The sequence below is a fragment of the Callospermophilus lateralis genome, unplaced genomic scaffold (genome assembly GCF_048772815.1).
Source record: "Callospermophilus lateralis isolate mCalLat2 unplaced genomic scaffold, mCalLat2.hap1 Scaffold_397, whole genome shotgun sequence".
In the NCBI taxonomy this organism is placed as follows: domain Eukaryota; kingdom Metazoa; phylum Chordata; class Mammalia; order Rodentia; family Sciuridae; genus Callospermophilus; species Callospermophilus lateralis.
In genome coordinates this window covers 632320-659073 of record NW_027514351.1, presented here as the reverse complement: position 1 = coordinate 659073, position 26754 = coordinate 632320, and the positions used below count along the sequence as shown (strand labels likewise).

The 26754-nt window shown below is 38.0% G+C and overlaps 1 non-coding gene across 1 annotated transcript; it reads right to left on the bottom strand.

Moving 5' to 3' along the window:
- Nucleotides 1-3227: 3227 nt before the first annotated feature.
- On the bottom strand, nucleotides 3228-4198 carry LOC143640635 (18S ribosomal RNA). Its single transcript, XR_013155048.1, has one exon. It is a non-coding gene; the product is annotated as an 18S ribosomal RNA (ribosomal RNA).
- Nucleotides 4199-26754: the final 22556 nt, after the last annotated feature.

The following is a 26754-nucleotide window of genomic DNA, read 5'->3' as shown; positions in this document are numbered from 1 at the left end:
TTTGAATTTACTTTGAAATGGGGCGAGTCCTATCTTTATTGAGAGTGCAATTGTAAATATGAATGATGAAATTTGATTGTGTGGGTTGGATAGGGTTCATTGACCTAAGTTTATGAAGTTAATTATTGTGCCTATTATTAGGATTATTGATGCAGTGGCTTGAATAAGAAAATATTTACATGCAGCTTCTGTGGATCGAGGGTTTCCTTTGTTAATCAGAATAGGGATAATAGCTAGCATGCTTATTTCTAAGCCTACTCAAGTTAGGAATCAATGCGAACTAAAAAGTGTAATTATGGTTCCGGAAAAGAGAGTGAAATAGATTGTTGAGGAGGTTAGGGGATTAATTAGTACGGGAAGGATATAAACCAACATTTTCGGGGTATGGGCCCGATAGCTTATTTAGCTGACCTTACTGTTTAGGATGTGGTGTAAAAGGTAGCACGAAGAATTTTGAATTCTTAGGATTAGGTTCAATTCCTATAGTTCTAGAAATAAGAGGGTTTAAACCTCTATTATTTACTCTATCAAAGTAATTCTTTTATCAGACATATTTCTTAGATTTGGGGTGGTACGCATGCAGTAATAATTGGAAGAGAAATGTGTCATATGCACAGAGCCAGAGTTAGAGGTAGAAAGTTTTTTCATAAGAGATGTATGAGTTGGTCATAGCGGAATCGAGGATAGGATGCTCGGATTCATAGGAAAGTGGAGGTTAGGATGAGTGTTTTTAGAATAAAGTTTAATGTGAAGGTTTCAGGGAAGATGGGGTCTAGTAGTGCTCCTATGAAAAGGGTGACTGTTAAAGCATTTATTATAATGATGTTAGTGTATTCGGCCATGAAAAATAGGGCGAAGGGGCCGGCTGCGTATTCAACATTAAATCCTGATACAAGTTCTGATTCTCCTTCCGTTAGATCAAATGGAGCTCGGTTAGTTTCTGCTAATGTAGAGATGAATCATATTATTGCTAGGGGTCATGTTGGGAGTAAAAGTCATGTAAATTGTTGAGTAGTGATTAGTGTAGATAGGGTGAAGGATCCATTTATTAGAAGTACTGAGAGAAGAATAATTGCTAGTGTTACTTCGTACGAGATAGTTTGTGCTACGGCTCGCAAAGCTCCGATTAGGGCGTATGTAGAATTGGAGGCTCAGCCAGATCATAAAATTGCGTATACAGCTAGGCTTGAGGTGGCTAGGATAAATAGGATTCCTATATTTATGTTAATGAGGGGTTGGGGTATAGGTAGGGGGATTCATATGGTTAATGCTAGTGTTAGAGCGAGGGTAGGGGCAATAATAAATAATATAATTGATGATGTTAAGGGTTTTATGGGTTCTTTAATGAATAGTTTTATTGCGTCAGCAAACGGTTGGAGTAAACCGTAAGGCCCAACAACGTTAGGACCCTTGCGGAGTTGCATGTACCCTAATATTTTTCGTTCGATTAGGGTAAGGAAGGCTATGGCTACTAAGATTGGAATAATCAGAAGTAGGAAGTTTATTATAAACATTAGTGTTAAGAAGAGGAGTTGAACCTCTGGAATAAAGTTTTAAGTCTTACGCAATTACCAGGCTCTGCCATCTTAACAAGCCCTACTCTAGGGCGGGTTGTTTTTAATATTTAATTAAATTAAGATTATTTCATTCATTAAATTAAGGCGTAGATATATAATTGGCCTTATTTCTCTTGTCCTTTCGTACTGGGAGAAATATAATAATAGATAGAAACCGACCTGGATTTCTCCGGTCTGAACTCAGATCACGTAGGACTTTAATCGTTGAACAAACGAACCATTAATAGCGGTTACACCATTTGGATGTCCTGATCCAACATCGAGGTCGTAAACCCTAACTGTCGATATGAACTCTTGAGTAGGATTGCGCTGTTATCCCTAGGGTAACTTGTTCCGTTGATCAATAATTTGGGTCAATTAATGAGTTGTAATTTGGACATGTTATGTCTAGATTATTATCATTCGGAGGCTAGTTTGTACTCCGAGGTCACCCCAACCAAAATCTTTAGTCTATGAGCAATGATTTTAATTCCTTAGATATTGTTAGGATTGTGAGACTGTTAAATTTAAGCTCCATAGGGTCTTCTCGTCTTATTAAAAAATCCCCGCCTCTTCACGGGGAGGTCAATTTCACTGATCAAAAGTAAGAGACAGTTAAACCCTCGTTGAGCCATTCATACTAGTCCTTATTTAAAGAACAAGTGATTGTGCTACCTTTGCACGGTCAGGATACCACGGCCGTTAAACGTATGTCACTGGGCAGGCAGTGCCTCTAATACTATTTATGCTAGAGGTGATGTTTTTGGTAAACAGGCGAGGTTAGCGTTTGCCGAGTTCCTTTTACTTTTTTTAATCTTTCCCTTATGCATACCAGTGTTGGGTTAACAGTGTTATTGATAATGGTTTTATGATTTATTTAGTGTTATGAAGTTGTTAACTATCAGTGATTTATTCGGTCTGATATAAGCTTATGCAGGGAGAATAATTTCTTGTTACTTATTTTAACATAATTGCTTCTATTAGAAAAATAGATTAGTCCAGTGTTGGTTTAGGAGGTTATTAAAGGAGTCAGGTATTAAGTTTTGGTAATTAGGTTAAGCTTTAATGCTTTTTTAATTGATGGCTGCTTTTAGGCCAACTATGGAGGTTGGTAGGTTTACTCTCTAATTAAGGTTTATCCTTTGACTCTAAAGAGCTGTCCCTCTTTAGAATAACATTTAAATTTACATTTGGCTTATTTGTGCTTTAGGTTAATTTAAAGTAGAACTAAAATTCTAATCTGGACAACCAGCTATAACCAGGCTCGGTAGGCTTTTCACCTCTACTTATGAGTCATTCCACTATTTTGCTACATAGACGGATGAGCTCTTGTAAGCTGCTCATAAGTAGCTCGTCTGGTTTCGGGGTGTTTGGCTTAAATTCTTTTTGTCAAGTATTTTCTGGTTAAATCATTATGCAAAAGGTAAAAGAGTTAATCTTTGCTTTTTAATACTATAAATTTATTCTTTCATCTTTCCCTTACGGTACTTTCTCTATAGCTCCTAGTATAAATTTCTATCTCCTATACTTTATTGGGGCAAATGTTTTATTTATTGGGTGAATTGTAATTGGAGGTGGGAAAAGGTTGGGCTAGTATTAGTTCAAAATGTTCATAGTGAGTGAAATCTCTCGGGTGTAAGCCGGGTGCTTTAGGTTATTAAGCTACATTTTGGTTTTTCCAAACACACTTTCCAGTATGTTTACCTTGTTACGACTTGCCTCTTCTTACATATTTGGTTAAGTAAATTATTTATCATGTAGTGTGAAAATATATTTGAAGAGGGTGACGGGCGGTGTGTGCGTGCTTTATTGCCCTATTCAGTTAAGCTCTCTATTCTTAACTTACTACTAAATCCGCCTTGTGCTTTGAGTTTCATAAAAGCTATCGTGAAAATTTTTCTAAGATAATAGAAAATGTAGCCCATTGCTTTCCACCTTATAGGCTACACCTTGACCTAACGTATTAATGTAAAATTTTCTTGCTTACTGTTAGACCTTTTTAGGGTTTGCTGCAGATGGCGGTATATAGGCTGATATTTGCTAAAGGTGGTGAGGTGTATCGGGGTTTATCGATTATAGAACAGGCTCCTCTAGAGGGATATAAAGCACCGCCAAGTCCTTTGAGTTTTAGGCTGTTGCTAGTAGTACTCTGGCGAACATTCTTGTTTGTTAAATGTTTATGTTTAGGGCTAAGCATAGTGGGGTATCTAATCCCAGTTTGGGCCTTAGCTATCGTGAATTCAGACGATTTAAGATTACTTTCGCATTTGATTTTCACTATTATCAGGACTTTTTACAGTTTAATAATATTTTAATCTTATTTAATTTATCTCTTAATCACGCTTTACGCCGTATTTTATTAACAGGGGTTAATCGTATGACCGCGGTGGCTGGCACGAAATTTACCAACCCTAGATTTAGCTTAACTTAGTCAAACTTTCGTTTATAGGCTTAATTTTAATTACTGCTGTGTCCCGTGGGGGTGTGGTGGAGCAAGGCGTTATGAGCCACTAGGATAAGTGAACTTGATGCCTGCACCTTTTGATCAGTTAATAGATATAGAGGGCATTCTCACTGGAACGGGGATACTTGCATGTATAAGTTAGCTAGGAGTTAATAAAAAGGCCAGGACCAAACCTGTATGTTTATGGGGTATAGAATACCCATCTAAGCATTTTCAGTGCTTTGCTTTTGAATAAGCTACATTAACATATGAATTTTTAAGAGGTGTGCTTATATAGAGTTTAGGTGAGTAGAGTAATATGTAAGTATTATTGTGTAAAGGTAGTATAATTGCTTATAGTAATTTGATTAAAATTTATTTTGGGTTTCAATCTACTGGGGAAAGAGTTAATAAAATTTTAAGCAGATAAGAAGGTTGAAAATAGGTTTGGAGAAAGATAATTGTTTAAACGTTTGTCTTAATTTAGATCTACTATGAGATTTCTGTTTTGACTCTTTTTTTGTCTATCGAGCATTAAGCCCGACTACGGCAGATAGTAGGTATGTAAAGCGAGAATATTGACTAATAAGTCCAGCTACAATTGAGTTGAATGGAACGAGGCCTCTGACGGCCAATGGTGAGTCCCTGCATCCCCCAAAAAATAAAACCACTAAAGGCATGACAGTGCAGTTATGTTGGGTCACGGGCTAGAATGGAACTAATCCATCGTGATGTCTTATTTAAGAGGAACGAGTGGGCGATTATGCGGTTTATGGCCCTGAGGTAGGAACCAGATGCCAGATAAAGTTCATAGTTAGCTACCCCCAAGTTAATATGGGATCAGAGCAAGAAGAGGGACACGGAGTGGGCGAGTAGATGGTTTCACGGAGGGTGGTAGATTATGAGACCAAAGTTGGAAGGGGATAGTCATTTGGACCGAGAAAGATTTATGACTATATGTGGTATGTACCGCTAGTGATATTAATGTGCCATGTACTGGTTACATTTACGTTGGGGTGACTATAGTCGTGCTGGGGAGGATTTGATGTGAAGGGATAATGTATTGTGTTATGTACTATGTGAGTATTATGAACGTGCTTGATATGCATGGTGAGAGTGCTATTAATGTTGATTAAACATATAATGTCCTATGTACATGGATTAGTAATGTCATAATGGGGTAAAGCATTAAATGCACGGTTTACATAGGAGGGCAAATCGTTAAATAAAAGTTAATAGTGAGATAGAAGTCAAAATTTAAGTAATTGGTCGAGTACAGGGAATAGTTTAAGTAAGAAATATCAGCTTTGGGAGTTGAAGGTGGAAAGGTCTATTTTCTTCCCTGATAGGTACTGCTCTAAGAAGTTTATTACTTCATTTTTGGTTTACAAGACCAAGGTAATATATATATATACTATTAGGGCTCTTCATTTGAGGAGTTTGTTTTCGATCAGGCTGACGGTTGGTAGGATTAATAGGATAATGGTGAAGTATAGAATTGATGCTAGTTGGCCAATGATAGTAAATGGGTATTCAACAGGTTGTCCTCCAATTCAGGTTAATGTAAATAGGTCTGCTACTAGAATTCAAAATATACATTGGCTTAGTGGTCGGAATATTATGCTTCGCTGTTTGGCTAGGTGAAGTAGTGGAAAGAGTATTAGGATAAGAATTGAGAAAACTAGGGCTAATACACCTCCTAGTTTATTAGGGATGGATCGGAGGATAGCGTAGGCAAATAAAAAGTATCATTCTGGTTTAATATGGGGTGGGGTACTTAGGGGATTCGCGGGTGTATAATTGTCGGGGTCTCCTAGAAGATCTGGCGAAAATAGAACTAAGGTTATTAAAACCATAATAAGGAGAAGGGCTCCGAGGATGTCTTTAATGGTGTAGTAGGGATGAAATGGAATTTTGTCTGAGTCAGATGTGAGGCCTGAGGGATTGTTTGATCCAGATTCGTGGAGAAAAAGGAGATGGACTATAACTAGGGCTGTGATGATGAATGGGAGAATAAAATGGAATGCGAAGAATCGTGTTAGAGTAGCTTTATCTACTGAGAAACCACCTCAGATTCATTCTACTAGGGTTGTGCCGATGTAAGGGATAGCGGATAAAAGATTAGTAATTACGGTAGCCCCTCAGAATGATATTTGGCCTCAGGGGAGTACATAGCCTATGAATGCTGTAGCTATCACTATAAATAAGAGAATTACTCCGATGTTTCATGTTTCGAAGTAGGAGTATGAGCCGTAGTACAACCCTCGTCCTACGTGGAGGAAAAGGCAGATAAAGAATATTGATGCACCGTTAGCGTGTATATAGCGGATAAGTCAGCCGTAATTTACGTCTCGGCAGATGTGAGTGACTGATGAAAAGGCTGTTATGGTGTCGGATGTGTAGTGTATTGCTAGAAATAAGCCGGTGAGGATTTGAATGGCTAAGCAAAGGCCTAATAGGGATCCAAAGTTTCATCATGTGGAAATGTTAGAAGGTGCGGGTAAATCAATAAAAGAGTGGTTAATAATTTTAATTAAGGGGTGGGTTTTGCGGATGTTTGTCATTAGCGTTTTTATAGTTGAATAACAACGATGATTTTTCATGTCATTAGTCATGGTTAGATTCCATGTAGAAATAATGACATATATTACGTATTTATTGAGTGTGTTTTTTGTTTTGGGCTTTGTGGGGTTTTCTTCAAAGCCTTCTCCTATTTATGGGGGCTTGGGGTTAATTATTAGTGGGGGGATTGGGTGTGGGGTTGTACTGTATTTTGGAGGGTCTTTTTTAGGTTTAATGGTGTTTTTAATTTATTTAGGAGGTATACTAGTGGTGTTTGGTTATACCACGGCTATAGCAACGGAGGAGTATCCGGAGACATGAGGGTCGAATGTAATAATTTGGGGGGCTTTATTATTAGGATTTTTGATAGAGTTTATGATTGTTGTATTTATAGTCTTATATAATGAATTAGAAGTTGTGACTGAGTTTGAGGGTTCAGAGAATTGAATAATGTTTGAGGGAGATGAATTAGGGTTAATTCGTGAGGATTCAATAGGGGTAGCGGCTATGTATAGTTATGGGAGTTGGTTGATGGTTGTGGCTGGCTGATCATTGTTTGTTAGTGTTTTTATTGTTATTGAAGTTACACGTGGAAGTAGAATACGGTCACGATTGCCAGGAGTGTTGAGGCTAGAAATGATATAAAGTATAGTTTGATGAGGCCTTTTTGGTTAGAGGTTGTGGTGGAGGCTTTTGAGTGGAAATTGGTAGTAGATTTAGGGATGATTTTTTCTAATCAGATTAGGTCTAATAGGGTTGATGAGAGCTTTTGGTCTATAGTGAGATTGAGGTGAGGATTAAATCGGTGGATAATAGTGGGAAAATAGCCTAGTAAGGTTGAAAAGTTTGATAAATTTGAGTATATTTTAGTTTTAAGATAAAGGGTTATTGAGTTTAGTTCTATGGCGATTACAAATCCTAAAATGGTTACTAGTAGTGCTGTAAGTTTTAAGTAGATGGGTATGGTTAGGACTGGGACGCCTGTGGGCGGGATATTAAATGAAAGGATAAATCCTGCGATGATACTGCCAATGAGCAGGCGTTTAATTGAATTAAGTAATTGAGGATGATTTTCATTGATAGAAGTTAATACGAAGAATCGAGGTTGTCCTATTAGAGCATAAAAGATGATTCGTGTGCTGTAGACAGCGGTTAGGGAAGTGGCAAGGAGAGTAATAGTAAGGGCTCAGGCGTTGGTATATGACGTGTTTATGGATTCGATGATTAGGTCTTTAGAGTAAAACCCGGTTAAAAAAGGAGTTCCTGTTAGTGCTAGGCTACCAATGATAAGTGATGATGAGGTGAATGGAAGGGCTTTAAATAGTCCTCCTATTTTTCGAATGTCTTGTTCATCATTTAAATTGTGAATAATTGATCCTGAACATATAAATAGTATAGCCTTAAAGAATGCGTGTGTGCAGATATGAAGAAATGCTAAGTAGGGTTGGTTAATACCAATAGTTACTATTATTAACCCCAACTGGCTCGAGGTGGAAAATGCGATGATTTTTTTAATATCATTTTGGGTTAGTGCACAGATAGCAGTGAATAGAGTGGTAATGGCTCCTAAGCATAGAGTAAGTGTTTGAATAGTCTTGTTATGTTCTGTTAGTGGGTGGAAGCGGATGAGGAGGAAAACTCCTGCTACTACTATTGTACTGGAGTGGAGTAGGGCTGACACAGGGGTTGGGCCTTCTATAGCAGAGGGTAATCAGGGGTGAAGACCGAATTGGGCGGATTTTCCTGTAGCAGCTAGAAGTAGTCCTAGTAAAGGAAATAAGGATACATCAGTTATAAAGAGTTGTTGAAGTTCTCACGAGTTTGAGTTAAGTAAGAATCATGCTATAGCTAAAACGAATCCAATATCTCCAATTCGGTTATATAGAATAGCTTGGAGGGCTGCTGTATTGGCGTCTGTGCGACCATACCATCAGCCAATTAATAAGAAAGATATAATGCCTACTCCTTCTCAACCAATAAACAGTTGAAATAAGTTGTTAGATGTAACTAGGATTATTATAGTAATAAGGAATAAGAGGAGATATTTGAAGAAGCGGTTAATAGAGGGGTCAGAATGTATATATCATATTGAGAATTCTATAATGGATCATGTAACGAATAAAGCTACGGGTATGAATAGTAAGGAAAAGTAATCTAGCTTGAAACTTATGGAGAAGGTGAACGTTTGAATGGTAATTCAGTGTCAGTTTGAGATGATAAGTTCATAGTTTGAGTTGATAAATATTAGCGTTGGTATTATACAAAGTGATAATGCGCAAATAATAGAAATTTTTACGTAGTTTGGGTAGTTGTTGTGCTTATAGTGGTCAGTTATAGTAAGGAGGATGGGGAATGAGAGAGTAGCAAGTGATGTAAGGATGAGTGAGGAAAATATGTTAATTACTTTTATTTGGAGTTGCACCAAATTTTTGGTTCCTAAGACCAACGGATTACTGTTATCCTATAAAAGTTGAGAAAGCCGTGGGTGTAATCACGGAGGCATGAATTAGCAGTTCTTGCATACTTTCTTGGTAAATAAGAGGTTATGATTCTCTATTGTTAGATTCACAATCTAAAGTTTTGTTTAAACTATATTTACAGTATAGGTGGCCTAGAATAATGGTAGGGTTGGTAGATAAAACAGCAAGTGGAAAAAGATGGAGGAATATAAGTGTATTTTCTCGTGTGAAAGAAGGGTTAATATTTAATGTATGATATGTAAGTTTTCCTCGTTGTGTTATAATTAGTATATACAGTGAGTAAAGGGCTGTGATTAGTATATTTAGGCCAGTTAAGATAATTGTAACATTTGATCAGGTAAATGATGCTATGATAATAAATAATTCTCCGATTAGGTTAATGGAAGGGGGAAGGGCTAGATTGGTTAAAGTAGCTAGGATTCATCATGTAGTTATAAGAGGAAGGATGGACTGTAAACCTCGAGCTAGTGTTATAGTTCGACTATGAATTCGTTCATAATTGGTATTTGCTAAACAGAATAATATTGAAGATGTTAGTCCATGGGCAATTATTAGTGCTGTGGCTCCTATAAAGCTTCAGGGGGTTTGAATTATGATTGCTACAATTACTAGTGCTATATGACTAACTGATGAATAGGCAATGAGAGATTTTAGGTCTGTTTGTCGTAAGCAGATTGAACTTGTTATGATTATGCCTCATAGTGATAATAAAATAAAGGGATATGCCATACTGCTTGTGATAGGATGAAGTAGAGTTGAAATTCGGATTATTCCATATCCACCGAGTTTTAGTAGGATAGCAGCTAAGACCATGGAGCCAGCAATGGGAGCTTCCACGTGGGCTTTTGGTAATCAAAGATGAAGGCCATATAGAGGTATTTTAACCATAAAAGCTATAATGCATGCTAATCATAGGATATCGTTTGTTCAGGAAATAGAGAGGATAGATGATTGATATATTGAGATAACAAAATTTAAGGTTCCTGTAAATTTTTGAATGTAGATTAATGCTACTAGTAGAGGTAAAGAGCCTACTAGGGTGTAGAATAGGAAATATAACCCTGCATTTAGCCGTTCAGTTTGATTTCCTCATCGAGTGATAATGATTAGTGTAGGGATTAAGGTGGCTTCAAATAGAATATAGAATATGATTAGTTCGGTAGCAGAAAAAGTTATGATTAAGAAGGATTGTAAGGAAATTAATATAAGGATGTATGATTTCTTTCGGATTAATGGTTCTTGATTCAGGTGATTTTGACTTGCTATAATTATAAGGGGTAGGAGTCAGGCTGTTAAGATTAATAAGGGAGAAGATAGGGAGTCTGTAAAAAAAGCCAGTGAGAAAATTAAGTCTATATTTGTGGGACAGTTTAATGTGAGGAGAACAATTATGCTAATTATTAGACTATGAATTGAGGGGTTGATTCAAATTATAGAAGGTTTTGAGAATCATACAAGAGGGGCAAGTAGGATTGTGGGAATGATAATTTTTAGCATTGAAGAATATTCAGGTTTTGGACGTAGTCTAGGCCATATGTATTGGATACTATTACGAGAAGGGCTAGGCCTACAGCTGCTTCACATGCGGCGAATACTAGTAAGATAATAGGAATTATAAATGATAAAGAAAAATGAAAATTTATAATTAGGAGGGAGCATAGGACAAATATTGATAATATTATGCCTTCTAAACATAGAAGTGAGGACATTAAATGAGATCGGTAAATAAATATTCCTAATAGAGATATTGAATAGGCTAAAATAGTATTAAGAATAATTATAGGCATTTTGATAATTATGATAACTCATAATTTAGTGAGTCGAAATCACTTGTTTTTTTTAAACTAATTATCATATTCAATTCATTCTAGGCCTTTTTGAATTCATTCATAGGCTAATCCAAGGGTAAGGATTAGGACTAGGAATAATGCTATAGTTAATATAAGGTTAAGACTATTTGTTTGGGAGGCTCAAGGAAGAGGTAGAAGAAGAGCAATCTCTAAATCAAATAGTAGAAATGTGATTGCAACAAGGAAAAATTTTATTGAGAATGGTAAACGAGCAGATCCTATGGGGTCAAAGCCACATTCATAGGGACTTGTTTTTTCGGCGTATACGTTCAGTTGAGGTAATCAAAATGCTACAGAGATTAATAGGAGGGCGATGGAGGAGTTTATGAAGAGTGATAACATAAGATTTATTATTCTCTTCTGGGATTATTCCAGAACTAAATGATTGGAAGTCAATTGTACTAATTAATACTAAGAGAATATGAGCCTCATCAATAAATAGATACATAAAGGAAGAGTCATACGACATCTACAAAATGTCAGTATCATGCGGCTGCTTCAAATCCAAAATGGTGGTTTGATGTAAAGTGAAAATTTAGTTGGCGGATAAGACATACCAGGAGGAAAGTTGATCCGATTATAACGTGGAGACCATGAAAACCTGTAGCTATAAAAAATGTTGAGCCATATACACCATCTGAAATTGTGAAGGATGTCTCTAGGTACTCAGAGGCTTGAAGAAGGGTAAAATAAAGTCCTAATGCAATTGTAATTGATAATGCTTGAATTATATGTTTTCGTTTTCCTTCTATTAGGCTGTGATGAGCTCAGGTAATTGAAACTCCCGAGGCTAAAAGAACAGAGGTATTTAAGAGTGGTACTTCTAAGGGGTTAAGTGGATTGATCCCTACCGGAGGTCAGCAGCTGCCAAGCTCAGGGGTGGGGGCTAGACTAGAGTGATAAAAAGCTCAGAAAAACCCAGCGAAGAAGAATACTTCTGAGATAATAGATAGTACTATGCCGTATCGTAAGCCTTTTTGGACGGTTGATGTATGGTGACCTTGGAATGTGCCTTCTCGCACAATGTCTCGTCATCATTGATATATTGTAAGGGTGTTAGCTACCAGGCCTAGAATAAGGAGAAAAGAGGAATTAAAATGAAATCATATTACTAGACCAGATGTCAGAAGTAGGGCAGACAGGGCACCTGTTAGTGGTCAGGGGCTGGGATTAACTATATGGTAGGCGTGGGTTTGGTGGGTCATTAAGTATTATCATGTAGATATAAGCTTACTAAGAGAGTGAAAACATAGGCTTGAATTAATGCGACTGCGAATTCGAGCATTGTTAGTAAGATAAGAATAATAAAGGTTAGGATGGCTGTGGGAGGACTAATTGATGATAGAACAAGAGTTGCTCCTCCGATTAGGTGTATGAGAAGATGACCGGCTGTGATATTAGCTGTTAGTCGTACGGCTAATGCTATGGGTTGAATAAAAAGGCTAATTGTTTCAATGATAATAAGTATAGGAATTAATGGGATGGGAGTTCCTTGAGGAAGGAAATGAGCTAAAGATGTCTTAGTCTTATGACGAAACCCGGTAATCACTGCTCCTGCTCATAGAGGGATAGCCATTCCTAAGTTTATTGATAATTGTGTTGTTGGTGTAAAAGAGTGAGGTAGTAAACCTAGAAGATTAGTGGAGCCAATAAACATAATCAATGAGACTAATATTAGGGATCAAGTACGTCCTTTAGGATTGTGCATGGCCATTATTTGTTTTAATACAAGTTGAATCAGTCATTGTTGGAATGATACTAGACGGTTATTTATCAGTCGAGTAGGTGAAGGGAAAAGTAAGTTGGGAAATATGATAATGAGAAGAACGATAGGGAGACCTATGAATGTAGGGGTAATGAAAGAGGCAAATAGATTTTCGTTCATTTTTCTTCTCAAGGAGTTTTATACTCAATTAGTTTTATATCTTTTGGGGAAGGATTGGATGGATAAGAGTAATTTGAAATTTTAAGTTGAAATAAAAAGAAGAGGGTTAAAATTATTGATAAAATTGTAATAAGTCATGTGGATGTATCTAGCTGGGGCATTTCATTATGAGGAGATTTAACTCCTAGTCTTCAACTTAAAAGGTTGACGCTTATTATAGCTTCATAATGAATTTATAGCATTGATGAGGATCAGTTTTCAAAGTATTTTAATGGGACTAATTCAAGAACAATTGGTATAAAACTGTGATTTGATCCACAAATTTCGGAGCATTGTCCATAATAAAGTCCTGGTCGTGTTGATGTTAATGTAGCTTGATTAAGTCGACCTGGAATTGCATCTGTTTTTAATCCGAGGGACGGGACTGCTCAGGAGTGAAGAACATCTTCAGATGAGATTAGTATTCGTACAGGTAACTCTATTGGAAGTACAACTCGATTATCAACTTCTAGAAGTCGTAAGTCTCCTGGGGTTAAGTCTGAGGTTGGAATTATGTAAGAGTCAAAGCTTAGGTCTTCATAGTCTGTATACTCATAGCTTCAATATCATTGATGGCCTATTGTTTTTACTGTTAGGGATGGGTCATTGATTTCGTCTATTATATATAAAATGCATAGGGAGGGAAGAGCAATTAGAATAAGAATAATAGCTGGGAGAATGGTTCAAATGGTTTCTACTTCTTGAGCGTCTATAGTACTTGTATGAGTCTTCTATAATAGGGGATGTGGCGTCTTGAAATCCTAATTCTAGTGGGTATGCCATAGAGATATATAGGAGTCTAGCCTATGAATTAACTTTGACAAAGTTATGTAATTACTTTACTAATATCTCATGAAGAAAGTCATAGTGGTTATGGGGCTAGCTTGAAACTAGTTTTAGGAAGCTCGATTCTTTCCTTTCTTGATTTAAGCTTTAATATAAGTAGGCTCTTCAAATGTGTGATAGGGCGGAGGACATCCATGTAGTCATTCTAAGTTGGTTGGTGTAAGTTCTACGGTGAAGACTTCACGTTTTGATGCAAATGCTTCCCAGATTATAAAAATTATAATTATAACAGCTGTTAGAGAGATAAATGAGCCTATTGAAGATACAGTGTTTCATGCTGTATAGGCATCTGGATAGTCAGAGTATCGACGTGGTATGCCTGATAGTCCTAAGAAATGTTGAGGAAAGAAAGTTAAATTTACTCCAACAAATATTACAGTAAAATGAATTTTAGCTCATATATCATTTAGTGTGTAACCAGAAAAAAGGGGGAATCAGTGAACAAATCCTCCTATGATGGCAAATACAGCTCCTATTGATAAGACGTAGTGAAAATGGGCTACGACATAATATGTGTCGTGTAAAACAATATCTAATGAAGAATTAGCTAAGACAATTCCTGTTAGGCCCCCTACAGTGAACAGGAAAATGAAGCCAAGTGCTCATAGTATTGCTGGTGATCATTTGATATTTCCCCCATGCAGGGTTGCTAGTCAGCTGAAAACTTTTACTCCTGTAGGAATAGCAATGATTATGGTTGCAGATGTAAAATAAGCTCGGGTGTCTACGTCTATCCCGACAGTGAATATATGATGGGCTCACACGATAAATCCAAGAAAACCAATGGATATTATAGCTCACACTATTCCTATATAACCGAATGGCTCCTTTTTACCTGAGTAATATGTTACGATGTGGGAAATTATACCAAATCCTGGGAGGATAAGAATGTAAACTTCGGGATGTCCAAAGAATCAGAATAGATGTTGGTAAAGGATAGGATCTCCACCTCCAGCGGGGTCAAAAAACGTAGTATTAAGGTTACGATCTGTGAGAAGTATAGTAATTCCTGCTGCAAGAACTGGAAGGGACAAGAGTAGAAGTACCGCTGTAATTAGCACAGATCATACGAATAGAGGGGTTTGATATTGAGATATAGCGGGCGGTTTTATATTGATAATTGTTGTAATAAAATTAATTGCTCCTAAGATTGATGATACCCCTGCTAAGTGAAGGGAGAAGATGGTTAGGTCTACCGAGGCTCCTGCGTGGGCAAGATTTCCAGCTAATGGGGGATATACAGTTCAACCAGTTCCTGCACCTGCTTCGACCATAGAAGAAGCAAGTAAGAGGAGAAATGAAGGGGGAAGAAGTCAGAAGCTTATATTGTTTATACGTGGAAATGCTATATCAGGAGCTCCAATTATTAGGGGTACTAATCAGTTTCCGAATCCGCCAATTATAATTGGTATTACTATGAAAAAAATTATAACAAATGCATGAGCAGTAACGATAACATTGTAGATTTGATCATCGCCTAATAGAGCTCCGGGTTGACCCAGCTCAGCTCGGATTAGCAGACTAAGTGCAGTTCCTACTATACCAGCTCAGGCGCCAAATAGAAGGTAAAGTGTACCAATATCTTTATGATTAGTTGAGAAGAATCAACGGTTGATGAACATAGGTAGGTGGTAAAATGGCTGAGTAAGCATTAGACTGTAAATCTAAAGACAGAGGTTGAATCCTTTTTTTACCAAGTCCTGAGGTGAATAAGTCATATTGAATTGCAAATTCAAAGGAGCAGCTTCAACTCTGCCGGGGCTTCTCCCGCCTTTTTTTTTTACGGCGGGAGAAGTAGATTGAAGCCAGTTGAGTAGGGCGTTTAGCTGTTAACTAAGATCTTGTGGGTTTAAATCCCATCAGTCTAGGGATAAAGGGCTTAGCTTAATTAAAGTAATTGATTTGCATTCAATTGATGTAAGATAGAGTCTTGCAGTCCTTAATGCAGGAATTAAGTATTGGGTACTTGCTTAGGACTTTGAAGGTCCTTGGTCTGGATTAACCTAAATTCCTAGTTTAGTAGTGTGAGGAGGGGTATTAATGGAAATTTGTCTCAGATAATTTGATATACAATGGCATAGGACCTTGTACATTGGATGATTGAATTTAGAAGAGAACATCTAGTCAAAAAGGGATATTCAGTAGGATTAGGAAGATAGTCAGTAGGTTTCGGAAGAAGAGTGAGTATAGGATTTGGACCAAAAGTTCTTTAGCAATAGACTTTCAGTTATAGAGTGAAAGTATATTTCAGCACATATGAAGAGTCAGTCACTATGTTGAACTGGGGAAAATATGTAGAAAAGCAGATATCAATAGAAAAATTACGAAATCAGGCAAAGTATAAAGTGAGTGATAGAATTAGACATTTTCAACAGGGTTGAGTTTGAATATATAAACTAGGAAAAAACAAAAATGTAGTCACCAATAGGATTGACAATTGACAGCATTAGGCAACCTGGAAATGGATGTTTTTAGAAATCCATGTTCACTTTCCATTTAGGCTTTGGTACAATCATAAGTGTGACCTTTCCATTTTTTGTCCAGAATATTACTGTGATAATGAGGTGACATGAGTAATTCTTTCACCATTTCTGGGAGCAATATATTGAAGATGTAAAATAGAATCGGGGGTAGAAAGAGGTGTACCCTGTTTCTATGAACATAGAGAAAAAGCATGAATAGACCATACTGTGAATAAATAATATAACTTTTTTGAACTTTAAATAATGAATTGAACTGATATCTGAAAAATTAAAGGAAGTCGTATATTGATATACAATCATTCATTCCAACCAGTTATATATCTAATGGAAATATTAATGTTTTGGTTTATCATAAAGAGTGTGTGAGTTTTGCTTCAAAATGATTATGGAAATTCAAAATAATGTGTTTGGAAAGAAGTCTCATGAAAAGACCATTCAAGAAACCCTGACATTACATGTGTTCTGAAGCAAGAAGTGATTAAAGTTGAAACAAATGCCTGTTAATTTGTGAACTTGTGGATGAAATGTATATCCTATGATGTGCAAAAACTGAGGAAACAATAATGTAGCAGTGTCGAATACAAATGAATGACAAATTACATATCATGTCCCATAGGAGTCTACTTGCATTGATGTTAGACTGGGTCAGTTACTGTAGAATAATTAGGATTTGTATGCACAATTCACTGAAGTTAGTTTTCAGTACTAGGAAACAAATATGTATTTCAAGTGGATGAATATTTATGATTATAATCTTGTGAAAAGTTGATTACAAATCCACATACATGAACATGAATGAATTTAGAGAGTGTATATTAGACACATATATTCCATATTTTGAAAAATTTGGAGAGTATATCTATATCTATATCTACATCTATATATATATATATCTATATATATCTATCTATTTATATATATATATATATATATATATATATACACACACACACACACGCACACACACACACACACACACACACACACACAACACTCACAGACATTAAAAAGTACCAATATAAATGCCAATCGAAATTCATCAGTAAATATATATCATCCACAGATGCAAACATATTTATTTTACTGAACATGAGTTTATGTATAATGTTGTTGTACTAGGACGCTCTCCTATAGGTTGAATTTTCATTTCCAACAGCATTTAGGAGGAGTGAACTCTTCTCACAATTTGTATCTGCCAAGACAGCCACCTCACAAAAATGTACATGTGATACCTGGTAGGATTCTATATATGCATATAAATATACATGTGTGAATAGGCTACAGAAAAGGGAAACAAGAATTCACATATTTGTTAAGTTTAAAAACACACGGAGAATATTTCAATTAAAATTTGACTAGATTTATAACTCCTACCTTATATAATACAAATGTCAAGTCCACCTATACAACATGTCTCCTCTGAAGTGCTTGTATTTCTATTGTGTTGGGTTAATTTTCCCCATTATATTAGGATGAACTGTCTAAGTCTACCAGGTATGGGTTAATGTCAGGAATTCAGTACTTCAAATGGAAAATTTGAAAATGAATCCAATGCGTATGTAAATATATGCTGCACAATTTCCTCCCGCTCTCATCCAGAAGAATGCCTTGACATCACCTTCACCCCAAGTAAGACACAATTAGAGGAGAGGAGTTACAAAATCAGTGAATACATATCTGGAATGGAAAATGCTCAGCAGTTCACAACCTTGGAGGTGGTAGAAAAGTTTCCAAAACTAAGGGACAGGGTAAACACTCCACAAACATGGAGCTCTGCTGGCCTAAAAACTTTTTGAGAAACTCCTCTGAGCTTCCGCCCTTGAATATATGTTGTTTTCAGGAGATTTGGCTTCCTTTGTAGTGAGACTATGAGAGCTGGGTCTGCATCTATGTGACCTGGAGGACATGGTTTCTTATTTTCCAAAGAACTAGATGAAGCAGTGCTGAATCCTCTCTTTGTAGGTTAACTGATGCCACTGGAGACTAAGTGTCTCCCCGTGTGGACTGTGAAGCCATTTGGTCCTCCTCCACTTTTTGTGGTGTTTTTCCTGCTGCACTGTGAGTTTGGTATTTGTTTCACGAAATACTAGGAGCTAAACTGGGATACAGTGCTGGAGGGAGTTGTGTCACGTGTGGTTGGTCAGGGTCTGCAAGGGAATGCACCAACTAGGCTTCTATCTCTCACAGCTTGGCCCATTGCCCCCTTGTCCATATCAACCTGATTCTTCATTTTCCTCTGAAGACTCTCCATATAACAAGATGCCTTTACATATAAGGGTCTGCTGGCTGCACCATGTCAGTTACAAGCCCTTTGGAATCCAATGGTAGATCCACATGGCCCTACCACGGATGTTTTATCAAACACCTCCCCACCACTGCTCTAGACCCACTACTCAGCAGGCTCCAACTTACTGGCATCTCTGTTCTACACCATTTTCATGAAACTCAGTAAATCAAGGCACTGTCTGGTATACTCATAATCAGCAACAGGACATCCAATGTTTCTCCAGTGCCACCTGGTCATAGGAATTTCAAAAATTTCATGGTATTTATCTAGCCATTTTTCAAGCATGAAGTTGGAGGCACTGTGGGTTTCAATTCATGCAGCAAACATTAAATGGTGAGGAAGCTCATTTCAATGAAATCTCTGGAGATCTCTAAAAGGCAAGGCTTCCCAAAGAGTGGACAAAAGGTCACATTAGGCCAGGCCCATTGAGGTCTACAATGTGAGGTCCATGTGTGTTTTGACTCTCAACTATGGCTGCCATTTCTTTAAGAATAAAATCATTTGATATCCTTGCTGAGTTTCCCAGGCCTCTGTGGAAATCCACCCGGGGCCTAGGTCTCAGTTTCCAAGAGCGACTTTCATGCGTGGCCTCTTAAAATCCCAACAAAATTCATGGCAATGCTTCTCTGAGTTCAGTTCCAAAACCCAGTCTCTAAGGGGAATCACACCAGAGTTCAAGCCCACGTGGACACAGTCATTTCTTCCAACTGTCACACAAATGACCAAAATTAAAACCGAAACACTCCCACATGGCCCTCATCTTATTCCATATAGTAACTCATCTTAACCTCTGGCTGGAGGTTTCCATGAGGGGCGCAGCCCAAGACAGTGTCCAAAATCAGCTCGTTTGCCCCTCATTTGCCTAAAGTCAGGGTGGCCTGGACACCGTTTCTGTGAACCAGGAATGATCAAAGAAGCCTGCCGTTAATTCTTCTGTGTTTCTCCAATTTGAGGCCTACTGATTTCAGGAATACATTCTTTATGTGATTTAAAGTTATTCGAAAACCCAAGCACCTCTGCAGAGATTTGAAGAACTCATTTGACCCAAAGAATCCCTATTCTCACTTATGGAGTTCAGGATTTTAACAGAGGAAGGCAAGAGAATTCATCCACAATGAAAGATTTTTTGCCCTTATGGTTTTGGATGCACGCAGGGTATCATTTTTAGATTCATCAGGTGCTGAGAATCTAAGTCACAGCCACACACATGGCCAAGAGGCTGATTCAGACACATCCTTTCCCAAAGCAATGAAGCCAGAAGCCACAGGAGATGCCCATTCATTTCCATTTGAAAACTGTTTTCTTCAGGCTTCACAAAGGGGTGGCCTGAGGCAAAGACCTTCCTGACATTCGGTGCAACACAACAATAAGTCAGCAAAAGGCCCAAAGCAGGGTTTCTGCACTGAGACTTTCCTGGTCACACTGATATCTGAGTTTTCTGAGATGCTCGCCATTCTCTTCAGCTATCCAGTACATGGCCATGTCACAGAGCTTGGAGGTGGTACATATTTTGGACACAAAACCATGAGCCTATTCTGGAGAGTGGCTAGAATTCAGGAAGAAAACAGCAACGTAGAAAGATAGCAGGTGTTGCACATCGATAAGACAAGCTGCAGTCCATTCATATATTGGGCAGGATGAATTATGGGAAGATTTATACTAGACAGGACACCTCCATTAATGCATTCTCTTTTTAATGTTTACAACAACGGACACATTGGGATACACCGAAACAGAAACACTCGCCTGATCAAACAACTTACTAGAAACTGTCCACTCCAAACCGAACAAACAGCCTTTCCTACCTATTCTCAGAACATGAGACAAAACAACAAACCCACACCCACTCCCACAAAGGCACCTCCTTCCCCCAAGTAGGTCTGTGACTATCCGGAGTTTCCTCTGACTGCAGGCCATACTATGTTCCCCCGAAATGTCCTGTCTTCTCTCAGATCTTGTTTCCTTGTTCAACTCTTTGTAATTTTCAGGAAAAAGTGGTGAGCCACTACCTGCTTTCTCAGGAAAGGTCCATCTTCAGAGTTCTCTTGGCATTAGGCCATCCTCACATCAGTAGGTACCAAGAAAACTGACTCTGTCCTTGGTAAATCCAAACAAGTGAGCCCACTGGGACTGGGACTGGGACTGCCTCTGGGTGCCTGGCCTCTTGGATACAAATTTCAGAGAGTTCCATCACCAAGGAAATGAGATATGTCACTTTCTTTGGAACTGAATGAGTCACTTCCTTGGCAACCACATTGTCCTAACTGTTGCTTCCAAGGGTCCCATGAGATGGAGGCTTCTCCTACTTCCTGTGACACTTTCACAAGGGAGAATGGTATATCAACCATAGGCACCCAGGAACAGCTCTCCACACAGGCCTGGTTTGGTCCATCTTCTCTACAATAAGAAGAGAGAGGCTGATTCAGACACATCCCTTCTTTCTGACCAAGATATTTGCCATGGAAGATGACTTTTGCTCTCTCAGATCCTTCATACCTGCCTACAACTTCTCCAGGTATCATTTCTGCATGGACCTTTGAGGTTCTCATCAGGTGGAATATCCCCAACTTTCCTGTATTGTAAGAACCACTCTGTCCCTGCTCTTCTGTAAGATGATTGAGGGACCAGTGTATAATTGGGGTTAAAAACAGGTTTGATATGGGTTACGAATGATTCTGTGCGATGAATAATAGTATTGGGAACCTGCAATGCTTACAAAATATAGATGTGAAATATAAGTATGAAAACAGAAATCTAGGTATGATTTGAAGCCCATAAGGGTTCTGCCCTTGATTGGGATACTTAGCTTTGAATTATGTTCTGCAAAGATGTCTCAGATAATTCGATATACAATGGCATAGGACCTTGTAAATTGGATGATTGAATTTAAAAGAGAGCACCCAGTCAAAAAGGGATATTCAGTAGGATTAGGAAGATAGTCGGTAGGTTTAGGAAGAAGAGTGAGTATAGGATTTGGACCAAAAGTTCTTTAGCAATAGACTTTCGGTTATAGAGTGAATGTAAATGTCAGCACATATGAAGAGTCAGTCACTATGTTGAACTGGGGAAAATATGTAGAAAAGCAGAGATCAATAGAAACATTACGAAAATAGGCAAAGTATAAAGTGAGTGATAGAATTAGACATTTTCAACAGGATTGAGTTTGAATATATAAATTAGAAAAAAACAAAAATGTAGTCACCAATAGGATTGACAATTGACAGCATTAGGCAACCTGGACATGGATGTTTTTAGAAATCCATGTTCACTTTCCATTTAGGCTTTGGTACAATCATAAGTGTGACCTTTCCATTTTTTGTCCAGAATATTACTGTGATAATGAGGTGACATGAGTAATTCTTTCACCATTTCTGGGAGCAATATATTGAAGATGTAAAATCAGAATCGGGGGTACAAAGAGGTGTACCCTGTTTCTATGAACATAGAGAAAAAGCATGAATAGACCATACTGTGAATAAATAATATAACTTTTTTGAACTTTAAATAATGAATTGAACTAATATCTGAAAAATTAAAGGAAATCGTATATTGATATACAATCATTCATTCCAACCAGTTATATATCTAAACGAAATATTAGTGTTTTGGTTTATCATGAAGAGTGTGTGAGTTTTGCTTCAAAATGACTATGGAAATTTAAAATAATGTGTTTGGAAAGAAGTCTCATGAAAAGACCATTCAAGAAACCCTGACAATACATGTGTTCTGAAGCAAGAAGTGATTAAAGTTGAAACAAATGCCTATTAATTTGTGAACTTGTGGATGAAATGTATATCCTATGATTTGCAAAAACTGAAGAAACAATAATGTACCAGTGTCGAATACAAATGAATGACAAATTACATATCATGTCCCATAGGAGTCTACTTGCATTGATGTTATACTGGGTCGGTTACTGTAGAATAATTAGGATATGTATGCACCATTCACTGAAGTTAGTTTTCAGTACTAGGAAACAAATATATATTTCAGGTGGATGAATATTTCTGATTATTATCTTGTGAAAAGTTGATTATAAATCCACATACATGAACAAGAATGAATTTAGAGAGTGTATATTAGACACATATATTTCATATTATGAAAAATTTGGAGAGTATATCTATATCTATATCTATATCTATATCTATATCTATATCCACACACACACACACACACACACACAACACTGACAGACATTAAAAAATACCAATATAAATGCCAATCGAAATTGATCAGTAAATATATATGATCCACAGATGCAAAAATATTTATTTTGCTGAACATGAGTTTATGTATAATGTTGTTTTACTAGGACGCTCTTCTATAGGTTGAATTTTCATTTCCAACAGCATTTAGGAGGAGTGCACTCTTCTCACAATTTGTATCTGCCAAGACAGCCACCTCACAAAAATGTACGTGTGATACCTGCTAGGATTCTATATATGCATATATATATATACATGTGTGAATAGGCTAAAGAAAAGGGAAACAAGAATTCACATATTTGTTAAGTTTAAAAACACATGGAGAATATGTCCATTAAAATTTGAATACATTTATAACTCCTACCTTAAATAATTCAAATGTCAAGTCCAACTATACAACATGTCTCCTCTGAAGTGCTTGTATTTCTATTGTGTTGGGTTAATTTTCCCCATTATATTAGGATGAATAGTCTGAGTCTACTAGGTATGGCTTAGTGTCAGGAATTCAGCATTTCAAATGGAAAATTGGAAAATGAATCCAATGTGTATGTAAATATATGCTGCACAAATATCCTCCCGTTCTCATCCAGAACAATGCTTTGACATTACCTTCACCCCAAGTAGGACACAATTAGAGGAGAAGAGTTACAAAATCAGTGAATACATACCTGGAATGGAAAATGATCAGGAGTTCACAACCTTGGAGGTGGTAGAGGAGTTTGCAAAACTAAGCGACAGGGTAAACACTCCACAAACATGGAGCTCTGCTGGCCTAAAAACTTTTTGAGAAACTGCCTCTGAGCTTCTGTACTTGAAATATATGTTGTTTTCATGAGATTTGGCTTCCTTTGTAGTGAGACCATCAAAGCTGGGTCTGCATCTATGTGACCTGGAGGACATGGTTTCTTATTTTCCAATGAACAAGAAGAAGCAGTGCTGAATCCTCTCTTTGTAGGTAAACTGAGACCACTGGGTACTAAGTGTCTCCCCGTGTGGACACTGAAGCCATTTGGTCCTCCTCCACTTTTTGTGGTGTTTTTGCTGCTGCACTGTGAGTTTGGTATTTGATTCCCGAAATACTAGGAACTAAACTGGAACACAGTGCTGGAGGGAGTTCTGTCACGTGTGGTGGGTCAGGGTCTGCAAGAGAATGCACCAACTAGGCTTCTATCTCTCACAGCTTGCCCAATTGACTCCATGTCCATATCAACCTGATTCTTAATTTTCCTCTGAAAACTCTCCATATAACAAGATGCCTTTACATATAAGGGTCTGCTGGCTGCACCATATCAGTTACAAGCCATTTGGAATCCAATGGTAGATCCACATGGCACTACCATGGATGTTTTATCAAACACCTCTCCACCACTGCTCTAGACCCACTACTCAGCAGACTCCAACTTACTGGCATCTCTGTTCTACACCATTTTTATGAAACTCAGTAAATCAAGGCACTGTCTGGTATACTCATGATCGGCAACAGGACATCCAATGTTTCTCCAGTGCCACCTGGTCATTGGAATTTCAAAAATTTCATGGTATTTATTTAGCCATTTTTCAAGCATGAAGTTGGAGGCACTGTGGGTTTCAATTCATTCAGCAAACATTAAATGGTGAGGAAGCTCATTTCAATGAAATCTCTGGAGAACCCTCACAGGCAAGGCTTCCCAAAGAGTGAACAAAAGGTCACATTAGGCCAGGCCCATTGAGGTCTACAATGTGAGGTCCATGTGTGTTTTGACTCTAAACTATGGCTGCCATTTCTTTAAGAATTATATAATGTGATATCCTTGCTGAGATTCCCAGGCCTCTGTGGAAATCCACCGGGGCCTAGGTCTCAGTTTCCAAGAGCGAATTTCATGCGTGGCCTCTTAAAATCCCAACAAAATTCATGCCAATGCTTCTCTGAGTTCAGTTTCAAATCCCAGTCTCTAAGGGGAATCACACCAGAGTTCAAGCCCACGTGGACCCAGTCATTTTTTCCAATGCCACACAAATGATCAAAATTAAAATCAAAACACTCCCACATGGCCCTCATCTTATTCCATATAGTCAATCATCTTAACCTCTGGCTGGAGGTTTCCATGAGGGGCGCAGCCAAAGACAGTGTCCAAAATCAGCTCGTTTGCCCCTCATTTTCCTAAAGTCAGGGTAGCCTGGACACCGTTTCTGTGAACCAGGATTGAACAAATAAGCCTGCCGTTAATACTTCTGTGTTTCTCCAATTTGATGCCTACTGATTTTAGGTATCGATTCTTTAGGTGATTTCGAGTCATGCGAAAACACAAGCACCTCTGCAGGGCTTTGAAGAACTCATTTGACCCAAAGAATCCCTATTCTCATTTGATGGAGTGCAGGAACCTAACAGAGGAAGGAAAGAGACTTCATCCACAATGAATGATATTTTTGCCATTTTGGTTATGGAAGCTCACATGGGATCATTCTTAAGATCCATCAGGTTCTGTGAATCTAAGTCACAGCCACACACAGGTCCAAGAGGCTGATAAAGACACATCCCTTTCCAAAGCAATTAAGCAAAGAGCCACAGGTGAAGCCCATTCATTTCCATTTGAAAACTGTTTTCTTCAGGCTTCACAAAGGAGTGGCCTGAGGCAAAGACCTTCCTGACATTGAGTGTAACAAAACAATAAGTAAGCAAAAGGCCCAAAGCAGGGTTTCTGCACTGAGACTTTCCTGGTCACGCTGATATCTGAGTTGTCTGAGATTCTCGCCATTCTCTTCAGCTATCCAGTACATGGCCATGTCACAGAGCTTGGAGGTGGTACATATTTTGGACACAAATCCATGAGCCTATTCTGGAAAGTGTCCAGAATTCAGAAAGAAAACAACAACTTAGAAAGATAGCAGGTGTTGCACATCGATAAGACAAGCTGCAGTCCTTTCATATATTGGGCAGGATGAATTATGGGAAGATTTATACTAGACAGGACACACCCATTAATGCATTCTCTTTTCTAATGTCTACAACAACGAACACAGGGGATACACAGAAACAGAAAAACTCGCCGTGTCAAATGAGTTACTAGAAACTCTCCATTCCAAACCAAACAAACCTACTTTCCTATCTATTCTCAGAACATGAGACAAAACAACAAACCCACACCCACTCCCACAAAGGCACCTCCTTCCCCCAAGTAGGTCTGTGACTATCCGGAGTGTCCTCTGACCAGTGGGCCATACTATGTTCCCCCAAAATGGACTGTCTTCTCTCAGATCTTGTTTCATTGACCAACTCTGTGAAGATGTCAGGAAAAAGTGGTTAGACACTACCTGTTTTCTCAGGAAAAATCCATCTTCACAGCTCTCCTGGCATTTGGCCATCCTCACATCATTAGGTACCAAGAAAACTGACTGTCCTTGGTAAATCCAAACAAGTGAGCCCACTGGGACTGGGACTTGGACTGACTCTGGGTGCCTGGCTTCTTGGATACCAAGTTCAGAGAGTTCCATCACCAAGGAAATGAGGTATGTCACATTCTTTGGAACTGAATGAGGTCCCTGCCTTGGCACCCACTTTGTCCAAACAGTTGCTTCCAAGGGTAACATAAGATGGAGGTTGCCCCTACTTCCTGTGACACTTTCATAAGGTAGAATGTATATCAACCATTGGCACCCGGGAACAGCTCTCCACTCATGCCTGGTTTGGTCCATCATCTCTTAAATAAGAAGAGAGAGGCAGATTCAGACACATCCCTTCATCCTGACCAGGTTCTTTTCCATGGAAGAGGACTTTTGCTCTCTCTTGTGCTTCATACCTGCCTACAACTTCTCCAGGTATCATTTGTGCATGGACATTTGAGGTTCTCATCAGGTGGAAGGCCCCCAACTTTCCTGTATTGTAAGAACCACTCTGTCCCTGCTCTTCTGTAAATTGATTGAGGGAACAGTGTATACTTGGGGTTAAAAACAGGTTTCATTTGGGTTAGGAATGATTCTGTGCGATGAATAATGGTATTGGAAACATGCAATATTTACAAGAATATAGAGTTGAAATATAAGTATGAAAACAGAAATCAAGGTATGATTTGAAGCCCAGAATAGTGTTGCCCTTGATTGGGATACTTAGCTTTGAATTATGTTCTGCAAAGTTGTCT